The sequence below is a fragment of the Mustelus asterias genome, unplaced genomic scaffold (genome assembly GCF_964213995.1).
Source record: "Mustelus asterias unplaced genomic scaffold, sMusAst1.hap1.1 HAP1_SCAFFOLD_1871, whole genome shotgun sequence".
In the NCBI taxonomy this organism is placed as follows: Eukaryota; Metazoa; Chordata; class Chondrichthyes; order Carcharhiniformes; family Triakidae; genus Mustelus; species Mustelus asterias.
The window spans coordinates 10,453-24,313 of NW_027591816.1; positions in this window are offsets into that span (position 1 = coordinate 10,453).

Here is a 13,861-nt window from a genome sequence, read left to right on the forward strand (position 1 = left end):
TATGTCATGCAAAACTTCCCCTCACAGAAGCATATACACTCTCTTTGAGATCCATAAACAGGCTGTCAATTCAGTTATATCTACATAACCCGTGTAATAATGGCACGGCATTTTTACTGAAACCTACGTGGGACTAAGCTATCCTCGATCTTGTCCTATGTAATGAGGGAGGAATAGTTAACGATCATTCCTTTCATTATCCTTTCTTCCCCTTTGGTTCCCCTTAATCCCTTTTTCTCAATTTTACCTCTCTCCCAGCCAGCTCCCACCCCCCCCCCCCCCTCCAAATCTCCATCTGTCACAGATTACCCTCTGATTTCAGCTTCCCTGTTGTTTGGCCACTCACAAATTCTATTCTCTCTATGGACTGCCATTCAGAGCCTTCCCCCTTGTTTTTGTGGCTATGGCTCATCTTACATCCTTTCACCCTACAGTATAAATATCTCCTACTTCCCACATTTTTTAACAAGATATGTCAGATCTTTTCTCTCCTTACAGACGCGAGCCAGACCTGCTGAGATTTTCCAGCATTTTCGAATTTGGTTTCAGATTCCAGCATCCATAGTAAATTGTTTTTATCCCATAATAAATGATCTTACGGTGATGGATCGTCGCGGTAGGAGAGGTCACAGTATGATTCAATTTAAATTATAGATGGTGCATGAGAGTCTCAAATCCAATACCCGTATCTCGTGCTTAAACAAAGGATACTACAATGGGATGAGGGACGAGTTGTCTATGGTAGACTGGAAGCAAAAACTTTGTGGAGGTACAATTGAAGAACAGTGGAGGACTTTCAAAGTGATTTGTTTTTACAGTGCTCAGCAAAAGTTTCTAGCAGCGATAAGGAAGTACCGCAGAAAAAAATATAATCAGCCATGGACGTCTCAGGAATTAAAGAGGGGAACAAATTGAAAGGAAATGCACACAAAGTGGCAAATCTTTGTGGAAAACTAGAGGATTGGGAAATCTTTAAAGGTCAACAGAATGCCACGAAAAAAAGCTATAAATAAAATTAAGATACATCATGAGAGTGAGAGTGAAAATAAAAAAAACAACGGATAGCAAATGTTTTCCAAGTATACAAAACTGAAAAGATTGGCGAGGGTAAACATTGGTCTTTTAGAGGATGAGAAAGGGGATTTAATAATGCCCAAATAATGTCCAAAGATGTGTGGGTTAGGTTGACTGGCTATGCTAAAATTGCCCCTTAGTGTCCTGAGATGCGTGGATTAGTGGGTAGGGCCTGGGTGGGATTGTGGTCGGTGCAGACTCGATGGGCCGAATGGCCTCTTTCTGTACTGTAGGGTTTCTATGATTCTCTGATTCTATGAAATGACCGCGGCATTGATCAGGCATTTTGTGTCGGTCGTCACAGTGGAAGACACAAAAAACATGCCAAAAATTGATGGAGGCAATGTGAGGTGAGGACCTCGGAAGGATCATCATCGCTGAAGAAGTAGTGTTGGGCAAGTTAAATACAGGCACAAAAGTCTCCAGACGCTGATTAAATGCATCACAGGGTATTAAAAGAAATGGCGGGGCAACGAGCAAATGCACTGATGGTAATTTAACAAATTCGCTGGAAACTGGGGCGGTTCGTGTAGATTGGAAAACAGCAAATGTGACACCGCGGTTTCGAAAATGAGGTAGACAAATGGTGGGTGACAATAGGCCGGTTAGCTTAACTTAATTTCTGGGGAAAATGTTTGAATCAATCATCAAGGAAGAAATAACGAGACATCTGAATATGAATTGCCCCATTGGGAAGACACAGCATGGGTTCATGCAAGGCAGGTCATGTTTAACAGAGTTACTGGAATTTTCTGAGGACATTGCGAGCGCGGGTTACAATGGGGAACCGGTGGATGTGGTGTGTTTGGATTTCCAGAAGGCATTAGACAAAGAGGCGCACAAAAGTTTGATGCTTGAGATAAAGGTGCACGGCGCCATGGAGAATGTATTAGCATGGATGGAGATTGGTTAATTAAGAAGAAACAAATAGTGGGGGTAAATTGTTGTTCTTCTGGTTGACGATCAGTGAATCGTGCTGTACTGAACGGATCAGTTCTGGGACGACAATTGTTTACAATGTACATAGAATGATTTGGAGTTGTGGATCAAATGTAGTGTGTCAAAGTTCGCAGATGATACTAAGATGAGTGGCAGAGCAATTTGTGCAGAGGACACTGAAAGTGTGCAAAGGGATTGTAGGTAGTTTAACGGAGTGGGTAAGTGTCTAGCAGTAACTTCGAGGTCATCCATTACGGTATTAAGGGGTGGCACGGTAGCACAGTGGTTAGCACTGCTGCTTCATAGCTCCAGGGTGCTGGGTTCAATTCCCGGCTTGGGTCACAGTCTGTGTGGAGTTTGCACATTCTCCTCGTGTCTGCGTGGCTTCCCTCCGGGTGATCCAGTTTCCCCCCACAGTCCAAAGATGTGCGGGTTAGGTTGATTGACCATGCCAAAATTGCCCCTTGGTGTCCTGAGATGGGTAGTTTAGAGGTATAAGCGGGTAAATGTGTAGGGATAAGGGAGTAGGGCCTGGGTGGGATGCGGTCGGTGCAGACTCGATGGGCCAAATGGCCTCTTTCTGCACTGTAGGGTTTCTATGATTCCATGGTAGGAATAACAGCAAAATGGGCTATTACTTAAATTGTAAAAATTGCAGCATGCTGCTGTGCATCGGGACCTGGGCATCCTTGCGCATGGATCGCAGAACATGGTTGGCAGGCAAATTGAATGTTGTCTTTCATTGCTAAAAAAAGGAGGTTATGTTTCACCTGTTTCAGGTGCTGGTAAGGCCACAAATGGAGTATTGTGTACAGTTTTGGTCTCCATTGATGTAATTAAAATCTAAGGCATTGTTTATTTCTTTCTTGATTTAACTCAGCCACTTTAACTACTTTTTGTTTGAAGAAATGTTTCCTCATTTCAATCCTAAATAATGTGGACCATTTTCTGAGACTGTCCCCTGGTTCTTAATTCTCCTACCAAGGATATCATCCTTTCTGAATCTAAATCCATCACGTCTTGCTCCATGGATTTCGTTTGTCTCATGCTCAAAAGTGACCCGTGAATGAGACAAGCAAGACCTTGCCTTTACCGGCATATTTTGGTTAAAATCTCTGGATCTCCTGTCCAGATGCTTCATAATTTTTCCACCGCTATGCCTTTCCCTACAACACCCTGAACTATACAGTAACTGTACAGACTGTGGTTCCCTGACATACTTTGGCAAGATGCTTCACGAAAAAGGAATAATAAACACATTTTAATTTTCCTACTTGATTGGAACCTCTGCAGAATAAATTATTTCTCATAGATTGCTGAAAGAGACCCAGCTTGTTTCCAAGATCCTTGAATTATATCTGGGCCCAGGATTGATTCAATTGAATTTGTACAACCATTTCGCAAATGTGATGCTGGTAACGCAATAACAATTGTCGGCTGAAAATCGCTGGAATCTAAATTCCAGATCATAGGTTTATTCTAACTGTTCCCACTTTGTTAGAATAGGAAACAAAAAGATGCGCAATTGCATCTTGTCTCACAACAATTCTTATTGCTTCACTGGATCCGGTTTTCATACTTGGATGAATAGAACATAAGAACATAAGAAATAGGAGCAGGAGTAGTCCATCTAGCCCCTCGAGCCTGCCCCGCCATTCAATAAGATCATGGCTGATCTGAAGTGGATCAGTTCCACTTGCCCGCCTGATCCCCATAACCCCTAATTCCGTTACCGGTCAGGAATCCATCTATCCGTGATTTAAACATATTCAACGAGGTAGCGTTCACCACTTCAGTGGGCAGAGAATTCCAGAGAGTCACCACCCTCTGAGAGAAGAGGTTCCTCCTCAACTCTGTCCTAAACTGAGCCCCCTTTATTTTGAGGCTGTGCCCTCTAGTTCTAGCTTCCTTTCTCAGTGGAAAGAGTCTCTCGATCTCCACCCTATCCAGTCCTTTCATTACCTTATAGGTCTCCATAAGATCCCCCCTCAGCCTTCTAAATTCCAACGAGTACACATCCAATCTGCTCAGTCTCTCCTCATAATCAACACCCCTCATCTCTGGTATCAACCTGGTGAACCGTCGCTGCACTCCCTCCAAGGCCAATATATCCTTCTGCAAATAAGGGGACCAATACTGCACACAGTATTCCAGCTGCGGCCTCACCAATGACCTGTACAGATGCAGCAAGACATCTCTGCTTTTATATTCTATCCCCCTTGCGATATACGCCAACATCCCATTTACCTTCTTGATCACCTGTTGCACCTGCAGACTGGGTTTTTAAATAAAATAATTCATTTATTAGTTGAAACTACCATATATGTATCGTGGCATTCTCTTCTCTTGTCTTAATTTACTGGATTATGTTCATTATTATCAAAAAGCATCGTTGGTTATCTTGGTATATATTTCAATACACGTTTCACGTCCTTTACTGACTGCATCTCCTATTATTGCCGTCAGAAAACGTGGGGCGAATCCTTCAAGTTCATTTTTTTTCCATCAATGCAGAATACACACGTCAATATATAAAAATAAAGGCCGTATGGAGTGCAGGTGCCTTTTAAGAAAAAAAAAAGTTAATCGATCATGAGTGACAACTGCATAATTAACTGGACATTGTCAACTATTCATTGATTTATGTTGCAAATATTTTAAACCCTTACATTGATTTCATACAATGCTTCAGAAGTTGTGTGTGCATCCATAACAATAGAAATCCTATAACTGTCGCTTCAAAGCTTCATTGCTACACGAATTAAGTGGGTGCAAAGTGGTTTTAGAATGTTCACGGTACAGACATAGCTAGTTTGGTTGGAATGCATCCTCAGATAATGAAATATTGCTTGTCTATTCACAAAAGACTTGAACCACATTGTGCCCGGAGCTGATGATTTGCGCCAAGAAACTTTCAGCCAATGATCAATACAATAGGAGCAAATCAATCTCCCCATGATTTCGGGCGGCATGGTGGCACCATGGTCAGTTATGCCGCCTCACAGTGCCAGGGACCCGTGTTCAATTACGGCATGGGGTCGCTGTCTGTGTGAAGTTTGCATATTCTCCCCGTGTCTGCGTGGATTTCCTCTGGTTTCCTCTCACAGTCCAAAGATGTGTAGGTTGAGTTGCTTTGCCATGCTGAATTGCACCTTCACGTCAGGCGGAATGGCAGTGTAAATACCTGGGGATATGGAGATAGGGCCTTGTTGGGAATGTTGTCGGTGCAGGCATGATGGGCCCAGTGGCCTGCAGCTGGGCTGCAGGGATTCCATTATTATCTCCTATGATTCTATGTTCAATGGCATTAACATTAACCATGGTTGTATCAGATATCTGATGCTGAACAGCACTAGCTGCAGACGGTCAAAGTAAACAGACACATGGGGACAAAACTGCTGGCAATTCATCCTTCATGGCTGACTTGAATGTCCTTTCTTTTCAGTCACTCAAGGTCAAAATCCGGAAACTTATTTCCAAACACCATCGTCAGTGCACCAAAACCATATCGAATCCAGTCTTCCAAGAAGTTGGCTCTCTACGAGTTGCTAGGCACTATTAATGATTGGCAGCAAAACCCATGACAGAATTATTAAATTATGCCTTTGCGAGATAATGAAGAAAACACATTTCAGGAAGTATTACTGTGTTATACTGTGAAGCAAGATCATGGAGCGATTATACATATATTTGTGTGTGACTAATTTAATTAATCTGAATACATTTCGGCTAAAATTTTTAAATAATAAAAATAACGAAGTGTAAGAAACATATATTGGAAGTGGCGATGACCAAGCTAAGATATCAGAAGAATGCAGAGTTGGATCATCATCTTAGCACCAATGGCTTAAGATGGCGTCAAGTTCTTCAGAGCTACAAATTTACGCTGATGTGCTGGGGTCATCCTTCATTGAGACGCGGGAAATGTTTTTGAGACTATGCTGCCGATTCGTCTTTTTTTTAATTTCCAGGACCGTGTCCATAATGTCCATAACTGTATTGGACATGACTGCAGAGATTATGATGTTGATCTGTCAAGTAAATTTGCATGTTTGTGTGATTGGCAGAGGCGATCACCAATCAAAATATGGTTGTGGTCGTCCCTGGTAGAGCGAGTGGACCTGGCAGTTGTTCGAGATGTTTGCCTGATTGGCACAGTAAGTTTGCTTGACCGTAATTTGGAAGATTTAGGTGACTGGCACAAGGAGATCACCTATCTGCCCATTATAATGGTGTACACCTGGGCAGGATGTTCAGCTGTTATTAAATTTGAATGCTTTTTTTTCTGGTCCAGCAAGATGTCTTGGAATAAATTGGAATGTTTTTTTCTCTCAGTTACAGAATGAACAACTGTCAGTCGGTTGTGATATATTTCTCAGTGACATCGGAATTCCAATCGCTATGAAATTATTCTAGTAACCAATCTAGTGGAGGAATATCGTCCGTCAGTAAGGTAGGATTTTTGTATCCCTGGCAACGATAGGATTACCTGCCAAATAATTGTGATGTGTATCTGTCTACCAGTGTAGGATTATTTGTCAATAAATTGGGATGTTTGTGACTCTGGTTTAAGAATGTTTCTTTTCGTGAACTAGAATGTGTGTTTATGTGTCTGGTACAAAAAGGTATAAACTTGCCAAAAAGCAGTTAAAAACAGACATCGTGCAAACAATCTTTATTCCCCACGTATAAAGCAACTCAGCGTTCCTGTGCAATCTACAAATGATTTCGTATATATTGCTTTCATTATTTAAACAATTTACCGATTATAACTCAGCGAATTGTCAACAGACGTTTCAACTGCTCTCTAAATTTGCTCTGCGTTATTGCATAAATAAATGGATTCGTGCAGCAGCTTCACATCTGAAGCATGTTTCCACTTTCATTAAAAATAAACTTATGGTTGCTAAATCCATTTATTTTATAATTCTTTATAAATCGATGACAAAATAACTGCACAACATACGTCATCCACAATAGGATGAAACTACCCGAGATAGCAAATAGTAAAATGATGGACTTTCTCCTGCTTTCCATCTCTTTGTCATTCCTATTTTCTCCACTGACGTGGGTTCGGAGTCTTTTTCTTGATCTGCATGCAGCCAGAATGTATCTGACAGTGAGGAAATTGAACAGAAGAATCAGAAAGAATGGGAGAGAGGGAGTTATAAAGCGGTTGAACCAATCAAATGCTGTCTATAACTGTGAAGTATAACGTACATCCTTCTGTTTGCAATACCAGGGGATATAGCCAACTATATATATCTGCATAAAGTAACAGGGGACGTTACGTAAAACACCCAACGTGCACACTGATCCAATAACCACCGTTGCTGGTGCAATATTTTGTTTTAAGTTTCTGGCAACGTGTTGCCACAAATCGATCAAAAGTGAAAGAGACTGTAAACCATATAGAACTGTCCCTTGCTGAATATATTAGAGCAATGCTGAGACTGCAGACAGGAGTAATAGACAATAAACTACCGAGGAAATAAATTGCAGGAATACGGTTCATTATCACAGCAGTGATAATGGCCAGGGGATCTGTCACTGCCATGAAGACTCGGTATCGTGAGATACATCTGGCGAAACCACATCCTCCTCGGGAGATGACCACAATCGCCACCAAATTAACTGTAAGAAAGAGAGAGAAATGGTAATCAATAGAAACAGTTAGTAACCATATATTATGGAGAGACCTTCTGAGATGTTACTGCATAACGACGATTAAAATTGAATAAACATAAAATGCGGCTGCGGGAATCTGAAACAGTGCAGAGGATTCTGGAAGAACTCAATAGGTCTGATAGCATCCGAAGGATTAGAAAGAGGATTTAATATTTCCAGTCCATTTGACTCCTCCTCAGAACAAAAGAGAGGGCGAATGAGCTAGATACTAAACTGCAACTTGGAGAGATTGCAACACATTTTAGGAACATTGAAAACAAAAGACAGAGGAATGGGGAAATTAAAGGTTTTGCACTGAGACAGCAAAGTATGGGATATTGAACAAAAAGAGTGGTTTAAGATGCATTTAATTTTGTTAAAGTTAATGTCGAGTCCTAAGGCGTGTGATAAGTGTCAATGGATAATGAGGTGCCGTTCTTCCAGCTTGCACAAGGATTCACTAAATTATTGCAGCTGACCCAGGCTGGACATGTGAGAGTGAGAACAAGCTCGAAAGACAAAATGTCTTGCAAAGTAAATTGCCTGGGAAAACTAACAGGAGTTAGGCATCATGGAGAACTGGGCCAAGGTGTTACGGAGCTCGTTGTCCATTGGAATGCAGAGACGGGGCAAGGGAATATCTGTGATCGGCCTAAAGGGAAGATGAGGTGCTGTTCCTCCAGCTTACACTCGGCTTCACTGGATCCTGGGCGCTCAGTCTATATCAGTTAAAGGCCAGAAGACCAGAGAACAATGCCGCGACCCTTTCAGCAGGTGCTATCATAAGGGCAACTTTGGATCCAAGAGAACGAGTGCAGGAAGTCCAGAAGGAGACATTTTAATGTGGGTGTGAGGGACGGGAAAATTGAGCCAGCCAGTGCCGCTCCGGCAGTTTTCAATGAAAGGATGAAGAGCAGAGAGGAGGACAGAGGGTGGGTTGCAAGTAATGGGAGAAGAATGACGACGCGTGAAAGTATCAGTCGAACCAGGAAAAGAAAACTCCTGCCCAAGGAATAGAGAACGGATATTGGGGTAATGGAAGAAGAGTTCAGCATAATATAGAGCTCGAAATCTTTTGAGGTGAGGAGGGAACGGGATTAACTAAGTATTGTTCTAAGTGCAAAACGTTCTGCCACAGTGACGGGAAGGAGAGAGGGTAGAATGAATTCTTGACAACGGACGGTATTAGAAATAATCATGGGTTCAGAGGAGCGGGAAAGTATGATAGCTCCGGATGCTTGTTGCTTTCAGTAAGTTGTTGGTAATTGCATTTAATCAGAACTGAAATCAAGAGAAAGACGTTGCTTATTAATGCATCAGATGAGATGGAGAATGAGATTTAAGAGGGGGTAAGGATAGCTTTGAGAAAATGTGAGTCAGTGAGCTGGAGAGAGAGAGGGCGCAAGGATGCATGTTACTGATTGTGGGTCTCAGAATGCAGCGACAGCATCATTCCGACGTTCCTTGCATATGCTCGGGATCGAATTAAATGTCAAACCAGATGGACGAGGTCAATGAAGCCCTTCTATTCCTCTCATCCTTTATCCCATCCTTGTTATTAGAAATGCTAGAATTTGACACCGTTATCAAAACCGAGTTGACAAAGACTGAGCAGAACTCTTGAATGCAAAATACTAATCAAAATCATTGGGAACCGAACCACGTTAAATTGTGGAAATTGCAATATGTTCAAAGGATTTAACTTCGTTGATTAAATTAAGAGCGCAAATAAGTGGTACGGTTTGATTTCAGATAATAAATTGAAAGGTCTAAGAAAAGTCCAAATCTGTAGCATTTTGGACGACTGAACTTGAAACTAATTGTAAAAATAAATTAGGGTTTTGGAAGCCTGTATTGACGTGACTCGATCTGTGACCAGTATTCAATCTAATTATCTTTTAAATTGCATTAATTTACCAACAGTCAGCCTTCATGAGCAAGGTTCAACACAGACCATTGACCCAATTAACCAGCCACTCGTGGATGGCAGAATGGAGTAAAGAGGAATACTGTTCTCACCCGAAGGAGATGCCGCATGTTCTACAGTGTAATTCTGTTCTGTGTTTGCTTTGCAATCACGTAACAGAGCCATGGATTTAATCAATTGAGATCAGACGTAATTCCATCACTTCAGAGTACTCGTTCTATTTGAAAATAACACAACCCGCAAACTCAGTATCGTGCAATCCCAATCTCACTATGGGAGCTCAACTCAAATTGAAGGAATAGAGTATAGAACGTTTGCACTCTGATTAAAATTCCAGAGTGCCACAGCGAAAAACAAGAGTATACAGAGGAGCACATTGTTAGTCCTTGCACGGAAATTCATGCAAAAGCGTAGTAAACAAAATCAAAGTTCACTGGTGCAAATGGGGCCAGTTGAATACCACAAAGTGATCCTTCTGGATTGAATTCAGATCTATGGTTCGATAATTAATGAGTTTTTAAAACTGAGCTTTTTGACCCTATACAAATAAATAGAACTTTCATAAGAAAGAGAAAAGCAATTTCTGCTCAGAATCTTTCCATCTTCAACGAGTTTTTGAGCAGCCCACGCGAATTAGAAAAAATAAATCTAAGGACAGTGTTCAGCTGGGGAGAAGGACATGCATTTCATGTGATACAGCAGAGAAGGCCACACCTAACACAACCCACGCACGCTACAATGCAGAAGGATAAGAGCCGCAGGTACCTGGAACCACCACCGTCCGGAGGTTCCCCTTCAAGACACTGACCATCCTAACTAGTAATGTATCGTCGTCCCTTCACTGTCAATATCCGGAAATTACCTCCATAATAGCAGAGGGGCAATAAATTAGCTCACCTTCCAATGGGCATCTAGGGATGAGAAATACCGGCTGACTCATCCAGCGAAGACTACATCCGACAAATGAATATTATAATAAATAAACCGAGTGTGGTCGGCACGGTGGAATAGTGATACGTACTGCTGCCTCACAGCGCCTGGGTTCAATTTCGGCCTGGCGTCACTGTCTGTGTGGAGTTTGCACGTTCTCCCCGTGTTGCATGGCTTCCCTCCACGTGCTCCGGTTTCCTCCCACAGCCTGAAGATGTACGGGTTAGGCTGTTTCGGAAGCTGAATTGACCCTAATGTCAGGGGGAGTAGCAGAGTAAATATGTGGGGTTATGGGAACAGCGTCTGGGTGGGATTGTGGTCGATAGGCCGAATGGCCTCCTTCTGCACTGTAGGGGTTCTATCATTCAATGATTCAGTGTGACAAGTATGGGACCAATAACGGAAGAAGTACAGGTGCAGGAGGAGTGACCACATGAACGAAATGGATAAGAATAACATTGAGATATAAACCGATATCCTGAGGTTAGATTCGGAATGTATGGTAGAAGCCGTGAGATGTAAACCAGTGAAATGGAATTGTAACTCCTGATGAATGCTGATTTCGAACAGATTCTCATTAGATCGAGAATTGTTTTTCGGTTGCGCACGAAATTTCACATCCAGTTAGCTGGACTGCAAATTTCCTTCATAAATCTTGTTATTTGGCAATAAGATCTATTCACAAGTTTATTCATGAGAGAAAATCAATAATGCAATGAAGGTGACTTGGAAAATCTTACTTTGTTTCGTGATTTAATCGAAACAAGTAGGGATTAAGTTTCAAATTATTTTAAGGCAGGTCAGACACACTTCTGGAAACCAAATTAAACTTTGAATGTGTTACTTCATATGGAGGGAAGAAGGACATAGGAAAATCACGAGAAAAGGCAATTAAATTAATTCACCACTCCCTTTAGTTTCTGATTAGTTGCTCAATTCTTGGGTGAAATAAAACTATTTCCTCCGCCCTTTGAATTGGTCGAAATTACCTGGAGATATTTCTGTGTGATGGTGGACCAGGTTTCGAATAAATTATTAGGTGTTTTGCATTCTACACAACATTTCAAATGACAATGCTCAGACTTTGCTGAGCACCAATGAGTACATTGCTAGGGAAAAGAAACAGTACTTGCGCATTCGCTCCAACACCTGGATTTCTATTCAATCAAATTAATATCTGACATCATAACCCTGTATATATGCCCCAGATACCCAATTGTAATGAAATCGCCCGCTGGTATCAATCAATGTTTCTTTTCGCCGCCTATCAGCTAGGATGTTATGTTATCAAAGCCTGCAATCTGGAATGAAATAAAATGTTTTTCTCCCATATGCACGCCAATTACCTTGAACCAATGAAAGCTGATGATTCGCCTCATTGATAATTATTATTTCCAATGGTTCAATCGAAACCTCATAACTGGACATATTACAATTTCATCTCGAAAAACCAACCTGGATTAAAGTTTATAGTTTTTATTTCCATAAATCTGTGATAATTCCTGTAACGATTATTCATTCTGTCAAAATTCCAGAGCGTTATTGTTATTGTTATTGTTATTGTTCACGAGGGAACAGGCTATTCTGGACTTAGTGTTATGTAATGAGCCAGACGTGATAAAAGATCTTAAAGTAAGGGAACACTTAGGAAGCAGTGATCATAATATGGTAGAATTCAGTCTGCAATTTGAAAGAAGGAAGGCAGAATCAGATGTGAAGGTTCTACAGTTAAATAAAGGTAATTACAGGCGCATGAGGGAGGAACTGACAAAAATCGACTGGAAGCAGAGCCTAGTGGGAAAGACAGTAGAACAGCAATGGCAGGAGTTTCTGGGAGTAATTGAGGACACAGTGCAGAGGTTCATCCCAAACAAAAGAAAGGTTATCAGAGGGGGGATTAGGCAGCCATGGCTGACAAAGGAAGTCAGGGAATGCATCAAGGCAAAAGAGAGATCCTATAATGTGGCAAAGAGTAGTGCGAAGTCAGAAGATTGGGAAGGCTATAAAAACAAACAGAGGATAACAAAGAGAGAAATAAGGAAGGAGAGGATAAAATATGAAGGTAGGCTAGCCAGTAACATTAGGAATGATAGTAAAAGTTTCTTTAAATACATTAAAAACAAACGGGAGGCAAAAGTAGACATTGGGCCGCTCCAAAATGACGCTGGTAATCTAGTGATGGGAGACAAGGAAATAGCTGAGGAACGTAATAAGTACTTTGCGTCAGTCTTCACAGTAGAAGACATGAGTAATATCCCAACAATTGAGGAAAGTCAGGGGGCAGAGTTGAATATGGTTGCCATCACAAAGGAGAAAGTGCTAGAGAAACTAAAAGGTCTGAAAATTGATAAATCTCCGGGCCCAGATGGGCTACATCCTAGAGTTCTAAAGGAGATAGCTGAAGAAATAGTGGAGGCGTTAGTTATGATCTTTCAAAAGTCACTGGAGTCAGGGAAATTCCCAGGGGATTGGAAAATCGCTGTTGTAACCCCACTGTTCAAGAAGGGAACAAGAAAAAAGATGGAAAATTATAGGCCAATTAACCTAACCTCAGTTGTTGGCAAAATTCTAGAATCCATCGTTAAGGATGAGATTTCTAAATTCTTGGAAGTGTAGGGTCGGATTAGGAAAAGTCAGCATGGATTTAGTAAGGGGAGGTCGTGCCTGACAAACCTGTTAGAGTTCTTTGAAGAGATAACAAATAGGTTAGACCAAGGAGAGCCAATGGATGTTATCTATCTTGACTTCCAAAAGGCCTTTGACAAGGTGCCTCACGGGAGACTGCTGAGTAAAATAAGGGCCCATGGTATTCGAGGCAAGGTACTAACATGGATTGACGATTGGCTGTCAGACAGAAGGCAGAGAGTTGGGATAAAAGGTTCTTTCTCAGAATGGCAACCGGTGACAAGTGGTGTCCCGCAGGGTTCAGTGTTGGGGCCACAGCTGTTCTCTTTATATATTAACGATCTAGATGACGGGACTGGGGGCATTCTGGCCAAGTTTGCCGATGATACAAAGATAGGTGGAGGGGCAGGTAGTATTGAGGAGGTGGGGAGGCTGCAGAAAGATTTAGACAGTTTAGGAGAGTGGTCCAAGAAGTGGCTGATGAAATTCAACGTGGGCAAGTGCGAGGTCTTGCACTTTGGAAAAAAGAATAGAGGCATGGACTATTTTCTAAACGGTGACAAAATTCATAATGCTAAAGTGCAAAGGGACTTGGGAGTCCTAGTCTAGGATTCTCTAAAGGTAAACTTGCAGGTTGAGTCCGTAATTAAGAAAGCAAATGTAATGTTGTCATTTATCTCAAGAGGCTTGGAGTACAAA